General features: G+C 37.0%; 1 protein-coding gene across 11 annotated transcripts in view; it reads right to left on the bottom strand.

Annotated features, from left to right (window-relative positions):
• Positions 1–15911, bottom strand: part of RGS7 (regulator of G protein signaling 7) — a 599504-nt gene that overhangs the window by 85903 nt on the left and 497690 nt on the right. The window lies entirely within an intron of this gene.

Here is a 15911-nt window from a genome sequence, read left to right as displayed (position 1 = left end):
TAGGAAACCAAAAAGTGTGTGTGATTTACTTTATTGTGATATTTGCTTTATTTCTGTCGTCTGGAATTTAACCCCAAATATCTCCAAGGTATGCCTCTATTTCCTGTAGTTGTTGTGATTATTATATGGTAATTTATATAAAGTACCAGGAATAAAACCTGGTACCTGGTGAATGTTCTCTAGGCACTAATAAACTAACTGTTATTACCTACTGCCCATCTTCTTCCCCAACTTGGTGAAGACAGAGGTATTGATTCTCCAATGTTGCCTCTGCTCTGTGGAAAAGAACTTCAGGGACCCAAGAATATAGAACCTCACCCTTTCCTCTCACAATCAAAGGTAAGTAAGAGCCAAACAAGACAAAAAGGAAATTATCAACATAAACATTACTTTCCCCTGGCTCTAAGGCACACAAGCAGCAACTCAAGCTAAGGGATTCCTGGGGGTTTTGTGTTGCTCTAAGTGGCACTTTTCTGGACGGTGAAACTTGATGAAGGAAAAGACCAATTCTAAGTCATCTGGATCACAAGCAACATTGTCTGTGATTACCCTTGTCAGTGTGTTAAGAACTGGTGGTGAAATATCAAGTATTAATGAAGGTTGCTAAGTAACCACACAATTACATAAATCTTTTCAAGTGCATTTTTGAGTATTTTTAAATAATGAGGTAAAATGTAGGACATCATATGAATAACTAAGGTAATGCAACTACATGCATGTTTAAAGAGATTTCTAGGCCTGATTTTCTCAGAAAAAAATAAATATAGCATTTCCCAGGGAAAATATTGTCTGTCTTGGAGAATGTATCAGTTGCAATCACTTCTCTTAAAGTAGTAAATAAAGAATAGTTTTATCAGAAATGACTACAGTGGAATACAGACATTTTTAGAGGAATTGCTTCTTCAAGATAACCAAGCATGTTAGCAACATGAAATAATTATAGCAAAAATTATATTATTTACATTATGATAACACTCTCTCAACGACAGCATAAGATACAACTTCTTGGTCCAGATGAACACGAAAGCTACATTCCCAACATTCGAGATAATGAAGCCAATGATGGGAATCATTTGAAAATTTAACACCACTCCTTACAGTAACAATAGTCAGAAGAACAGACAATATCACTTGCAAAAATTGGTTCAATCTGTGAACTGATAAAAGGCAGCAGTCATTCATTACATGTACTACCAGATTTCAAAGCATGTTCTGGCTGGGCGCAGTGACTCACGCCTGAAACCCCAGCACTTTGGGAGGCCGAGGCGGGCGGATCACGAGGTCAGGAGGAGACCATACTGGCTAACACGGTGAAATACCGCCTCTATCAAAAATACAAAAAATTAGCCGGGCATGGTGGCGGGCACCTGTAGTCCCAGCTACTCTGGAGGCTGAGGCAGGAGAATGGCGTGAACCCGGGAGGCGGAGCTTGCAGTGAGCCGAGATCGCGCCACTGCACTCCAGCCTGGGCGACAGAGCGAGACTCAGTCTCAAAAAAAAAAAAAAAAGCATGTTCTTCATTTTAGAAATGGCAAATATATGAAAATCCATGCTGATTATGAAACATACAAAAAACATTCAGGAATGTTCTCTTGGGAACACTTCTGGAACCTCCTTTCTGGAGCTATTTAAGAGAAATGTCACATATACATTTTTGAGGCTGAACAAAGATAATAATTGATAGAGACAATTTAGATGATTGCTTTCACTGTGTGAAAATCACACCCTGGTCTTATTAAATACCACATCACTGGCTAAAAGAGAATCAGGCATTAATTGCACATGCAAAATCACAGACTTTGATCATGGGAAAAGACGGTCTACCAAGGAGCAAGTTTCACTCTTGATAATACAACTAGAATTTAAATCTCAAACTTTTTTTCTCCCCTCTTGGTCATCTATTCCCAGTTTGCTTAATGTCATACAAATCTGTAATGTATCTAATTTAAAAATTTGAATTCAGAAAAAAGCGTTATGCACCATCTCTTTTTATTAAGTTGGCTGGAATATGCTGCTCTCAAATTTCAATCCGAGTTCCTTTAATCAATAACAATCCAATTTCACCCTCTCCTAATGCAAAGCACTGAATAGTAGGGGAGAAGATCCAAGTAATGACTCAGGAGAGGAGACGCTACGCCTCGTCTGGACTTTTCAGACGGCAGAGATCTCCCTGCCATGTGATGCCATCCACTGGACAATTAGAAGGATGAAAACAGTTTTCATTCAGACAAAATCTGCCTCCTTTTATCCAAAGCAAAGCAGGCTAATCTTACTCCTTTTTCCAATGACAGCTGCTTAAATACTTGAAGACAGATGAGTAACAGCATCTAACTTCTCTGCCTTAAGCTTAATTTTTCATGTCCTCTCACTTACTTTAGTACTTCACATCCCCTCCCCGGCCCACACTGGTTGTTCTGTTCACTCTGCTCAAAAGATGGGCAGAGTTTCTACATGTTGTCCCCTGAGTAGGCAGTGCCTGGGATGGGATACCATACACTCTGTGTGTTCTATTTCCAGGCATGGCAGAAGCATGCCTACCTTCATCTCGGACATTATGGGCCACCCGGGAGGATTTAAGGATACTTTATCCACAATTTTTCAGAGTATAAATGTGACATCTTCTCTTTATAGAAAATTAAAATTGCCTATGATATCAAATATCCCAGAATAGTTACAATCAATATTCAGTATATTGTCTCTTAACTGTTTCTCTAGGTATCTATTTTTATAAACAAAATTGGGATCATATTACATATAACCTTTTTTTGGATGGTAGAATCATTGCAAACAATATAATATTTATTTATTCACTCACTTATTTAACAAGCACGTCCATAGATTACACATGCTGTTGCATTCCAGCCTGGGCGACAGAGTGAGACCATGTCTCAAAAAAAAAAAAAAAAAAAAGGAAGCAACAAAGAAGAAAAGGAAGAAATTATCTAAATTTCTTATCCAATTTCTTATATTTAGATAATTTCTTATATTTAGATAATTTCTTCCTTTTCTTCTTTGTTGCTTCCTTTTTTTTTGAGACATGGTCTCACTGTGTCGCCCAGGCTGGAATGCAACGGCATGGTCACGGCTTACTGTGGCCTTGACCTCCCGGGCTCGAGTGATTTTATTTCACATTTCAGCATAGTTTTTCTCCACATCTTTCCAAGTCTTTAAAATTCTCATTTTGAGTTATACAATATACTGTCTTGTGGATATATCTTATTTAACCACCCCAATAAGTTGAATAGCTATGCGATTTCAAATGTTAGCTACCCTATGTTTAACCACTCTAATTGTATTGTATAGCTCTGGACAAGTTAATCTACTTGTGAAAAAGATTTTATCTTTTTAATTCATATTGTCAAATTAATTTTTATACAGATAATACCAATGCACACACCCACCATAGCATTTAGAAACACTTGTCTTTCTATTGTTCTTGCCAGGACTGCATACAATTAATTTGAAATTTTAAAATAAAATATATTGAAAAAAATTTGTCTTAATTTATGACTAGAAAGGTTAAACTCTTTTCCCAATTTTTAATAGCCATTTATATATTTTCTTTTATACATGGTCAGTTTAAGCCCTTTATCTATTTTATGTGAAATCATGATATTTCTGAATTGTTTAATTATTTTATACATTCAGAATATCAAAATTTATTTATCTTGCTCCAAGTATTTTCAGATTATCTCTATGCCTTTCAATTATATTTTTAAACACAAAAACAAGTTTTTAATAAAATGTATTAGCCGCTTATTTTGTGATTTATTCTGCTGTCTTTATGTGTGAAAAGTTCTCTAGATCCTAACATTAGCTCAACGTAAACTTCTGTTTTAAAACAGCTATATTCATAGCTCTACTATAGATCTCATTATAGTATTTGCAGAATAATTATTCATTTACACCCCTGTTCTACTTATTCTGGACTCTGAGTATCTTAGTCACTGGGGCAGTATTTTTCATCCTCTTCTCTTTAGCCTTTAGTGTGGGAAACTATAAATGTTGGTTGAAAGACATACTAAATGAATGAATCAACTGTGTAATGCACAGATTTTTTCAGTGAAAATCAAAGAAATCTACCACTTTACTTCTCTTATTCCTTTTTTTCTTGCCAAACTATTGTATGAATAGTATAGTTAGAAAAATGTATTCCACAGGAATAACGATATTTTATCATATACTTGTTTGTTTAAAGTACACAATTAATATACAATCATGCCTCAGAACAACACGTGGGGTGTCCATACAACCGTGGTGCAACTAATCCTTCAAAAGATAATTTTGAATTTTTAGCATTCTCTGAAGAAATATTTCACATGTATCAATTCTCATCCAGGAGAAATCATTGGCAGGATTTCTCATAATAATCATAAGGAGAAAAATATTTCTCTTATGATTAGTGTGATTTTTCAGAGAAAAAATATCTGAGTCATTTTTGTGGGACTCTGCTTCTTTTTAAATCACATTGATCATGTCAAGAATGAATCTACCAAATAAGACAAACAAAGCCAAGCACACTGAGTAAAGTAGAGAACCAATACATGGGCTTTGTATTTTACTTCAAGGTCTTGTCTATATGGCATACAAAGACACACAATGGAACAACCATCAGCTTTTCTATATAGGTGGACCTGATGTTAGGCAAGTAAAATTCACTTTTATCTGCTGATATCACCACATGACGCTGTTTTGTTCTTGTGGTCGGATATTTTGTTGAGTTCATTATACTCTCCTATGATGTGCCCTCTGTTTCACTTTGTAAAAAAGTTATATCTCTTTTTTTTGTTGTTATGTCATGGACTTTATTTTTGAGTAGTTTAGGTTTACAGAAAATTGAGTATAGAGAACAGAGAATTCCTGTATGTCCCCTCATCCCACCCCAAAGTCCCCTGTATTATTAACATCTTATATTGATGTGGTACATTGTTTCAGTTGTTGAGCCAATATTGATACATTAATAGTAATTAAAGTCCAGAGCTTGCATTGGGGTTCACTCTTGGTGCTACATACACTGTATAGGCTGTGATAAATGTATAACAATATGTATCCACCATTAAGGTATCTTACAAAATATTTTCACTGTCCTAAAAATCTGTGCTCTCCCTCTTCATCATCCCTGCTTTCCCTTCAACCCTTCATCTTTTTCCTGTCTCTGTGGTTTTGCCTTCTCCACAATGTCATTGAGTTGGAATCATATGATAACTGGCCTTCTAAGACTGGTTTCTTTCATTTGTACCATGCATTTAAAGTCCTTCCATGTCTTTTTGTGGCTTGATAGCTCATCCCATTCTATCACTGAAAAACATTCTGATATGGTTTGGCTGTGTCCCTGCCCAAATCTCATCTTGAATTGTAGTTCCCGTAATCCCCACGTGTTGTGGGAGGGACCTGGTGGGAGGTAATTGAATCATGGGGGTGGTTACCCCCACGTTGTTCTCATGATAGTGAGTGAGTTCTCAGGAGATCTGACGGTTTTATAAGGGGCTTCTCCTGCTTTGTTCTGCCCTTCTCCGTGCTACCACCGTGTGAACAAGGACATGTTTGCTTCCCCTTCTGCCATGATTGTAAGTTTCCTGAGACCTCCCCAACCATGCTGAACTGAGTCAATTAAACCTGTTTCTTTTATAAATTACCCAGTCTTGGGTACGTCTTTATTAGCAGCATGAGAATGAACTAATACACCTTCCATTGTATGAATATACCATAGTTATTTTTTGAAGGACATCTTGATTTGTTTCCATGGTTTGGCAATTATGAATAAAGTTGCCATAAACATTTGTAGGTTTTTGTGTGGACAGAACTTTTCTATTCATTTGGGTAAATACCAAGGAGTGGGAATGCTATATTGTGTAGTAACAATTCATTTAGTTTTATAGGAAACTCCCAAATTGTCTTTCAAAGTAGCTGTACCATTTTGCATTTCCACCAGCAGAGAATGAGAGTTCCTGATGCTCCACATCTTCACCAGCATTGGATGTTGCTAGTGTTTTGGATTTTAGTCATGCTAATAGGTGTGCAGTGGTATCCAATTGTTGTTTTAATTTAGCCCTAATGACGTGATGTTGAGCATCTTTTTGCCCTCTGTGTATGTTCTTTGGTGCAGTGTCTGTTCAGATCCTTTGTCCATTTTTAATTGGCTGTTTTATTACTATTGTTGAGTTTTAAGAGTTATTTGTATATTTTGAATACCAGTCCAAAATATCAGTTGTTTTGCTAATATTGTCCCAGTCTGTGGCTTGAATTCTCATAACAACATCTTTTATAGAGTAAAAGATTTTAATTTTAATGAAGTCTAATTCATTAGTCTTTATAATATGGATATATGATTTTTTTCTTTTTAGCCTGTAGAAGTAATTGATTATATCAATTGATTTTCAAATGTTGAATCAGTCTTGAATACCTGGAATAATTCCCACTTCACTGTGGCGTAAAATTCTTCTTGTACAATGCTGGACATGATATCCTAATATTTTGTTGAGGATTTTTGCATCTTTGTTCATGAGAGACATTGGTGTGTAGTTTTCCTTCCTTGCAATGACTTTGTTTGCTTTGGGTATTGGGGTAATGCTAGCCTCATAGAATGAGTTAGGAGGTAGCCACTCTGCTATTTTCTGGAAAAGATTGTAAAGAATTGATATAATTTGTCCCTCTTTGCTAGAATTCATCAGTGAACCCATCTGGGCTGGTGCTACCTGTCTTAGAAGGTTATTAATTATTGATTCAATTTCTTCATTTAATTTACTGTTTTTAAAATTTTTGAGACAGGGTCTCACTGTGTTGCCCAGACTGGTCTTGAACAACTGGGCTCAACTGATCCTCCTGCCTCGGCCTCCCAAAGTGCTGGGATTACAGGCATGAGCCATCACTCCTGACCTAATTTCTTTAATTGAATAGGTTAATCTTTAATAATAGATGTTAAGATGTAGGCCTTCTCATTAATATATATAGGCCCATATATATTATCTATTTTCTTGGTAAGTTTTAGTACATTGTGTTTTTCTTTCTTTCTTTCCTGTTTTTTTTTTTTTCTTTTGGTCCATTTCATCTAGGCCTTCAAATTTCTGGGCATAGAGTTGTTTAGAATATTTCATTATTATGCTTTTAGTGTCACAGAATCAGTAGATATCGACCCTTTTATATTTCTGATATTAGTAATTTGTGTCTTCTCCCTTTATTCCTTAGTTAACCTGGCTAGAGGATTATTGACTTTATTGGTTTTTTCCAAAAAAAAAGTTTTGATTTTATTGATTTTCTCTATATTCTCTTGCCATTCTCACTGATATCTGCTTTAATTTTTATCATTTCTTCTCTTCTGCTTACTTTGGATTTAACTTGTTCTCCTATTCCTAGTTTCCAAATGTGGAAGTTTAGATTACTAATTTTAGATCTTTCTTTCTTCTAGTACATGTACTCAATGCTATAAATTTCTCTCTAAGCACTGCTTTCACTGGATCCTAAAAATTTTGATAAAGCATATTTTTATTTTAAGCTAGTTTGAAATATTTTTATATTTCTCTTGAGACTGCTTCTATGACCCACGTGTTATTTAGAAGTGTGTTGTTTAATCTACTAGTATTTTGAGATATTCTAGCTGTTCTGATTTCTAGTTTTATATCATTTTGGTCTGAGAACATACTTTGTGTGATTTCTATTCTAAATTTGTTAAGGTGTGTTTTTTGACACAGAGTGCAATCTCTTCTAGTGAGTGCTCCATGGAAGCTTGAGAAGAACGTGTATTCTGCTGCTGTTGTATTAAGTATTCTATAGACGTCAGTTAGATCCAGTTGATTGACGGTGAACTTCAGTTAAACCTTGTTCTTAGTTCCTTACTGATTTTCTGCCTGCTTGAACTGTAAATTACTGATAGAGGGGTATTACAGTCTCAAAATAAAATAGCGTATTTATCCATTTCTCCTTGTACTTCTTTCAGTGTTTGCCTCATACTTTGATGTTCTGTTTTTAAATGCATAGACATCAAATATTATTATGTCTTTAAGAAGAATTGATCTTTTTATCATTATGTAATATTCCTCTTTATCTCTGATAATTTTCCTTGCTCTGATGTTGGCTTTGTCTGAAATTAATCTAGCTACTCCAGCTTTCTTTTGATCACTGTTCACATTTAACTTCATATTTTAATGGATTTGTACACACACAGGCACACACACGCTTGCTTCGCCAGGCTATTCTATACAAATTTATTTGAAGAAAAATAGATATGTAGGGACATTTATGGGACTACAGGCAAGATAGAAGAAAGACAAGAGACCTTCCAAATGAATAACAAATCCTCTTTCACTCTCTATGCCTTCCTCAAACTGACCTTGTATCAGGGTTTAACTATTACCTTTAGCTTAATGAGTTTCAGAATCAATTCTACATCCCAAAACATCCCTCAAATTTTGGTCTCATGTCTACAACTATTGACAAGATCTCGCTCCATCTGAATGTCATGTCATCACACTCAGCATGCCCTAAAACAAACTCACTGTTCCAAATCTGCTACGAACCCTTAGCAAAATCCTTTGTAAATTTCATATGTCCACCATTTTCTCAACTACTCAGACTCAGTATTTTGCATTAAGTTGTATGCTACAAAATGTTAGGTTTAAGATAGGGAATTGAAGACAGACTTTCTGCTCTTCAAGAGATCATGGTCTGACAGATGTTAAAACAAGTGATCTGGTCAGGGTCAACGAAAATGCTACAAAATGCTGATTATATATTGGTTTTAAAAAGCATAAATAAATCAACTATTCTCACTACTTTGTGATTAGGATTTGCTTAAATTGAAGTCAGGAAGAATTCAATGATTATTGTTTCTATATTGAACATTCTGATGAAGTACATTTCCATTTCTCTGCTTAAGCATTTTTATCCGTGACGTCTTTGTTGAATGCTTGGCATGCATTCAACCCTAAACTAATAGACTGGGGAAGCAAAGAAGGTGATCTAATTCTTATTGCTTCAGTGCTGGAAAGAAGTCTAAAATTATGAATCTCATTTTCTATCCAGTGATTGCCTTTTCTCCATTCTGTTTCTGGCTCATGACTTCTAATCTACTTGAATTTATCATTTGCATCATTAGAAGTTGGCAATGACCTTTAGATAGCTTTGAGTATTAGGAAGCTTTTATATTGATATTTTATTTTCCAGTCATTTTCATAGTAGTCATACAGAACCCAATGTGTGGTAAACCAATAAACTTTATTCCAACTCTATTTAATAACATTTCAAAATAGGAAGACACTTTCCATGGGACTTCTCATTCCTAGGGTCACTAATCTTATTAATAATTTCACAATTTTTTTTGTTCTTGCTTTTTTTTAGTTTGCCTCCTTACCGTCCATCCATTCACCTCTTAACTCCAGCTCATCCACATTCTTTTTAAAGTATGGTGCAGAGGATTGGGCACAAAATGCTAAAATTGAGTTTCTTCAGCACTTTGACAAGTAGAAGTTTCACTGCAATTTAGCTAGATGTTAAAATCCTGTTAATACAAGCTACTAATGCATTATTCTTTGTGTGCGTATATGTGTGGGGCTTCATTAAATTATTGAAACATTAAATACACAAGTCAACCCAAATACTGTATTATCTTTGTCATACTACAATTTGGTGTATTTCTCCCACTATATTCTTCAGTAGTTAGTTTCTGGCAATTCTGTCTGGAGTCCTCAGTAAGTGAAGAGTCCTTTTTAGTGTTATGACCTTAATTTTTTTTTCTGGAGTAAATGTTGACATACTTAGGAGGCTAACTTTATTTTATAGAGATATTAAGTACTAGAATGATTATTCTGTGTCAATCTGACCTAAAAGTGACCTCATGGTTTTTTGAAAGGAAAAAAATCATATTATGTATATTTTCTACACTCTAGGTAAAATGCACATAACATATCATATTTTACATTAAATTGACTTTAAGTATATTTTAAAGATTCTGAACTGTTATTTCAAATTTCCCTTTCCTCACTACATTTCTGGCTAATGGCTTCCAATCCATTCTTGAGGTTGGAATAATAAATGCTCGTGTCAAATCGGACCAAATAAAAGTATTCAAAAGGCAAGGTAGCATATCACCTTTACTTGAATTAAAAGCTTTAGAAGGATCAGATGTTATCTGGGTTTTTTTTATTGAAAGGTGTAATAGCAGAACTGTGAAAGGGAAAACAAAATGAAAAACATTCAACAAAAATGCTGTTAGGATAACTCCATTTCTGGCTTTTGAAAATAAAGATACTTTATATATTTATGAAGGCAAATCGATTCAGGAAAATATAATTACATAACTTAAAAGTCTTTCAGTTAGATCGTGTCACAGATCTGTGATATTTAAGCTTTTTATTCTAATGGGAATATCAATCTCAAGACTTTTAAAATTGATAGTGATTGCTTCATAGTTTTTCAACTAACCTTCTGAAAAACCATAACAAAAATAAGACCCTACTTTCTTATCTCTTTTTTTTTTACGAATAATTTCTGTAAACTAAATATGTGTGTGTGTGTGTGTGTGTGTGTATTTTAGAGACAGGGTTTCACTCTGCTACCTAGGCTGGAGTGCAGTGGCATGATATAGCTCACTGCAACCTCGAACTCCTGGCCACAAGGAATCCTCTTAGCCTCAGCCTCCTGAGTAGCTAGGATTATAGGCATGCACCATCATACCTGGCTAATGTTTTGTAGAGATGGAATCTCACTATGTTGCCCAGGCTTAAATATAGTTTATATATTTTAAAAATTTTAGGCCGGGCACAGTGGCTCATGCCTATAATCCCAGCACTTTGGGAGGCTGAGGCAGGAGGATCACCTGAGGCCAGGAGTTTGAGACCAGCCTGGCCAACATGGTGAAACCCCGTCTCTACTAAAAATATAAGAAATTAGCTGGGCGTGGTGGCACGCGCCTGTAATTCCAGCCATTCAGGAGGCTGAGGCAGGAGAATTGCTTGAACCGGGGAGGTGGAGGTTGCAGTGAGGCAAGATCGCACCACTGCACTCCAGCCTGGGCGACAACGTGAGATTCTGTTTTAAAAAACATAAATAAATAAAAATAAAAATTTAGATCCTTTTTGAAATAATAACATATGTAGGTTGTTACACAATATTATCATATCTAAACATTGAAGATAGGACTTATCAGGCAGCCCTGTTGGCAATAGCCCTCTAGGGTGTATATTGTATAAACATCCCTGGCAGGGGTATTCTACACGTGTTAGTTGGATTCCCCTAGGTCAGGGGTGTGTGGTCTATAATATATGAAAAATGCCCTGAACTCTGGACTTTTAAAAACAGCAAAAGGATATGTGAAAACCATTTTAAAATACAACAAGACACCTATAAATACAGCTATTTTTTCAAAAGCAAAAGGACATATGAAAACCATGAGTAAAATATAATAAGACACCTATAAATACAGCTATATCCTCTGCGGACTATTGCATTCTAACTATTTATTCTTTCTTTTTGCAGGATAGATACATAAAGTCAGGATCTCATTCTTGCTGGAGCTACTTATCTGCCTGGACCCACACCACCCCCTAGTTCCAGGCCTGGCTCTCCCACCGCTAGCTCTGAACCTGAGTACGTCCTATAAACAACATGAGCATCTGTATCTCCCTTCAGAAAACAAATGGTGCAGTCATACTCATCCTGCTGTGTTAATGACTATGTTCATAAAATGCGACACTGGACTACGAGTTTTAGGAATCAAGGAGTGTGTTTTAGTCCACTTTTTATGACTGGCCTTAGTATAATATCTGGCGCATACTGATATAGAATAAAAGGTATCATTACATGATACCTTTCCATATTATATCCACATGTATCCCATGATCCATGTTCCATATTATGGAAGGGTGGCAACGCCCTGTTTCACGAGTTTCAGATTCAACTTTTGAAGGAAACATGTTTTAGTCATTGCATTGGCAGATGGCTCCAGGACTTACATATTTAAATAACAAAAATGTTGGGGATAAAAGTATTCCCCACACAGTTCAAAAAGTTTCATAGGTGGGTAAAGGAACCATCCCTTTGAAGAGGAAAGTCAACAGTCTGACTTATTTCAGGTAAACAGGTTGATAAAGACAAAGAAAGGCTGCTTTGTTCTAAGTCTTGCGTTCCTGCACCTAGAGGACAGATCCCACATTCCAGAATAAAGGCTTAAATAAAAATGCAAGCATACAGGAAATAAAAGAGTTCAAAAATAAAGGGTACTAAGAGAGAGGGGTCATAGATTAGCATTAACACCATGGTGACCACATCAGCCTTAAGTCAAGGTCAGACTATTTCATGCAAGGTATCCCTAAATGGAAGAGTGGAATGATAAGCCTGGAGGAAAAAAGAGATGGCTATGGGAGTGGTCTTCAGAGTTATTCTGGTTAGGACCTCAGAACTGAAGACAAAGGTTGTGATGCTCCTTGATTGTCCTCTGTGAGATTCACAGATGTCATTAAAACCATGAAGTACAGGAGCTGCATTTGCATTATTTGTTTCCATATTCCATTTTTTTTTTGCTTTTTCCTTTTTTTTGCTACTCTCTGTTTCTTTTCACGAAGAAAGCTGAAAATTTATTGTCTTTCACCTGTCAAGTGAGATGCTAAAGTGATTTGCTAGCTGCTTTTACCATATAATCTCATTTAATGTTCAACTAACACTGCAAGGTAGGTAGATATATTTCCATTTTATAAGTAAGACTGCTGAATCTCAGGAGGGCAAATCACTGTGCAAGGTGGGCCTCGTAAATAACGGACTCATGTCTATCTGATTCCAAAGCCCACCTGCTTCCCACTCTGCCCCAGGTCTCCCTATTCCCTTTTTTACTGGTTGTTGGCTGACATAATAGAAACTGGAAGTGTACACAATAGGACAGTCTCTTAGATATGCACATCTTCTGGTGAGGGGCGGTATGCAATATCAGGCCCCAGGCCGTACCAGATTAAGCCTCCGGACAGTTTGAGATACTCTCTGGTATTTTCCTACACGTGGTCTGGGATTCTACATTGCTCAGGTGGCAATAATTTGGTGTTAACATGGAAGACCTAGCTTCCTAGCTTCACAGATCCTGTCTAGAAGACACTTAAATTTTACAGTGAATACTACAAGGTACAAAGAGTCTTTCATTACAGCCACAGTCAGGACAGACTATGAAGAAGAAACTGAGCTATAGAAATACCTATTCACTTTAACTCTGGGATATAGGATTTAGGGTCTAAATATATTAGGATTGATTATGACAACTGCAGAATTCATTTCTAGGGACAAATGTAAAAGTGTAGACATTCTTAGAAATTATCACAATATTGCTGTTTTCCCCTATGCCACTTTTTCTTGAGGGGGCCTAGTTACCTTAGAAAGTTCTTGTCATTGCTTAGCTAACACTACAGCCAGCAAATAGAGATAGAGCTTATGTGTTTGGCTGAGAAAATAACATAGGAGCTCTCTTAGGAGAACCTTTCTGTTAATGTCCCTGTCATCATCATCTTTGTCTATTAACTCACAGTAAGGACCCAAAAGGCTAAAAACAAGATAAACACCAGTACCTGTATGGCAGACACAGCCTTTGGACAAGTGTAAGCATTTCGCAAGTGCCTGAGATCACTTCAAAATGTTTAAATTTTAAAAATGCCAAGAGGGATTACCTCTAAAGTAATACAGGAAGTTATAATGTAAGAAAAAGAAATGGTTGAAGGTAGGATTGGTTTTAGGCGAACGCCATTCTCAGAGGCTCATGACAACCCGAAGCTCTATTTTCCTCTAGAAAATAAGCGATGACGGCCGGGCGCGGTTGCTCACGCCTATAATCCCAGCACTTTGGGAGGCTGAGGCGCGTGGATCACGAGGTCAGGAGATCGAGATCATCCTTGCTAACACGGTGAAACCCCGTCTCTACTAAAAATACAAAAAATTAGCCGGACATGGTGGTGGGCACCTGTAGTCTCAGCTACTCGGGAGGCTGAGGCAGGAGAATGGCGTGAACCCGGGAGGCGGAGCTTGCAGTGAGCCGAGATGGAGCCACTGCACTCCAGCCTGGGCGACAGAGCGAGACTCCCGTCTCAAAAAAAAAAAAAAAAGTTCAACAAGGGAGATGGAGCCAGTGGCTTCTCGGTGGTTTCTGCCTCCAGATCCTCCTTGGGATGACTTTCTAGTTGGAAGCCTAGTGAAGGATGTGGTGGAGGCCTCTTGGATAACACTCATATGTGCTCCTTGCTGGTGGGAGACACGAAAGACTAGCGCCTGACTTGCACTGGATAGAGGGAAAGACAACTGTGATCAGATTCTGCCTCCAACAGAGGCACACAAAGGGCTGAGGCAATGGAGCAGGGGAGTGTTTGAGGTGGGATCATGTGTCATCTCTGTGAGCATGAGAGTCTCAGAGCATGAAATAGACGTGGGCAGTGCAGGGGAGCTGGCATGGTGTGAGTCCTTTTGGGTTGCCAGGAGGATCCAGGCCATGGAAGCTAAATGAGGCTAGAGATGAGCCACCAGATGTCCAGGGGACAAAGTGGATAAGCACAGGAACATAACACATTGACTGGTTTCTAGAGGTTGTTTAAAACAAACAAAAAAATAAAAATCCTACTTAATGTCCTTGCAATAGCTATGCACCTGACCTCATAATCCTTTTTCTTCATGAACAATAAAACTCACACTGAATTTTCAGTAGCAAAGCCAGTTAATTCTCAGTTGATTCTCTATGAATCTTTCCAGAATTCAAAAGAGAGAACAAATTCAATATAGCATTTAACAACTGCATTGCTATCTGAAGCTGAAATATGTACATATATAAACAAACCTTTGGAGACTTTCTATTTTGGTCTGACTCTGAAGGTAGTTGGGAGAAAATTGTAAGGTATTCTTATCAATCTTGATTTGTCTTTCATGCTATGAACCTATTATTTATTCTAATAATACTTATATAAATATTATTCTCTACTGCCTTGTCTATATTTAAATGAATCTACAGAAGAAAATGATACAGCATCAAAATAGAAGGAAATATACGAGGTTGTCTTATAGTTGCTGGTAACCACTGTTTAATTTCATCCATAAAGTTTTCTGGTATTAATTAAGGATATTCATTAATATTACTCTGAGGCACGTAGTTTAACATTAATAAGGAAGAAAGCCAGCTAAGTTATTAGAGATCCAATGTTATGTCATTAAAAGTGTGAGCTGATTTGAATTTGAGCCACAGGAAATGTAAGTCTGTGAAAGTCAACAACCATAGCAGGCTACTAATAGGTTTTAAGAAAGAAAATCAGGCTGGGCACGGTGGCTCATGCCTGTAATCCCAGAACTTTGGGAGGCTGAGGCAGGCAGATTGCTTGAGCTCCGGAGTTCAAGACCAGCCTGGGCACCATGGCAAAACTCCATCTCTATCAAAAATACAAAAAATTAGCCAGGCTTGGTGGCACATGCCTGTTGTCCCAGATACTTGGGAGGCTGAGGTGGGAGGATGGCTTGAACTGGGAGGCAGAGGTTACAGTGAGCCAAGATCATGCCACTGCACTCCAGCCTGGGCCACAGAGCCAGATCCCATAAAGAAAGAGAGAGAGAGAAAGAAAGAAAAGAAGAGAAGAGGAAAGAAAGAAAGAAAGAAAGAAAGAAAAGAAAAGGAAAGGAAAGGAAAGAAAGAGAAAGGAGGGAGGGAGGGAAGGACAAAGGAAGGAAGGAAGGAAGGGAGGGAAGGAAAATCAGGGCAGGAATCACACTTGTACTATGAAGCCAGAAAAATGTAAACAGTAAAACATGAAAAACTGTTTTGTTGCAGTAGTTTTTCTTTCAAATGTATACAGAAGCATCAGATACCTTCAAATAGCAAGAGAGTAAGCAAGCGATATCGTGGTGGGAAAATGCATGGTTTTATAAATTAAATACGATGCTATTGAGGTCTAGTCATCCTACACGAAAGT

Source organism: Pan troglodytes, chromosome 1 (assembly GCF_028858775.2).
Source record: "Pan troglodytes isolate AG18354 chromosome 1, NHGRI_mPanTro3-v2.0_pri, whole genome shotgun sequence".
Taxonomy (NCBI): domain Eukaryota; kingdom Metazoa; phylum Chordata; class Mammalia; order Primates; family Hominidae; genus Pan; species Pan troglodytes.
Note: the sequence above shows the minus strand (reverse complement) of the source record. Positions and strands in the feature narration are given on the sequence as shown.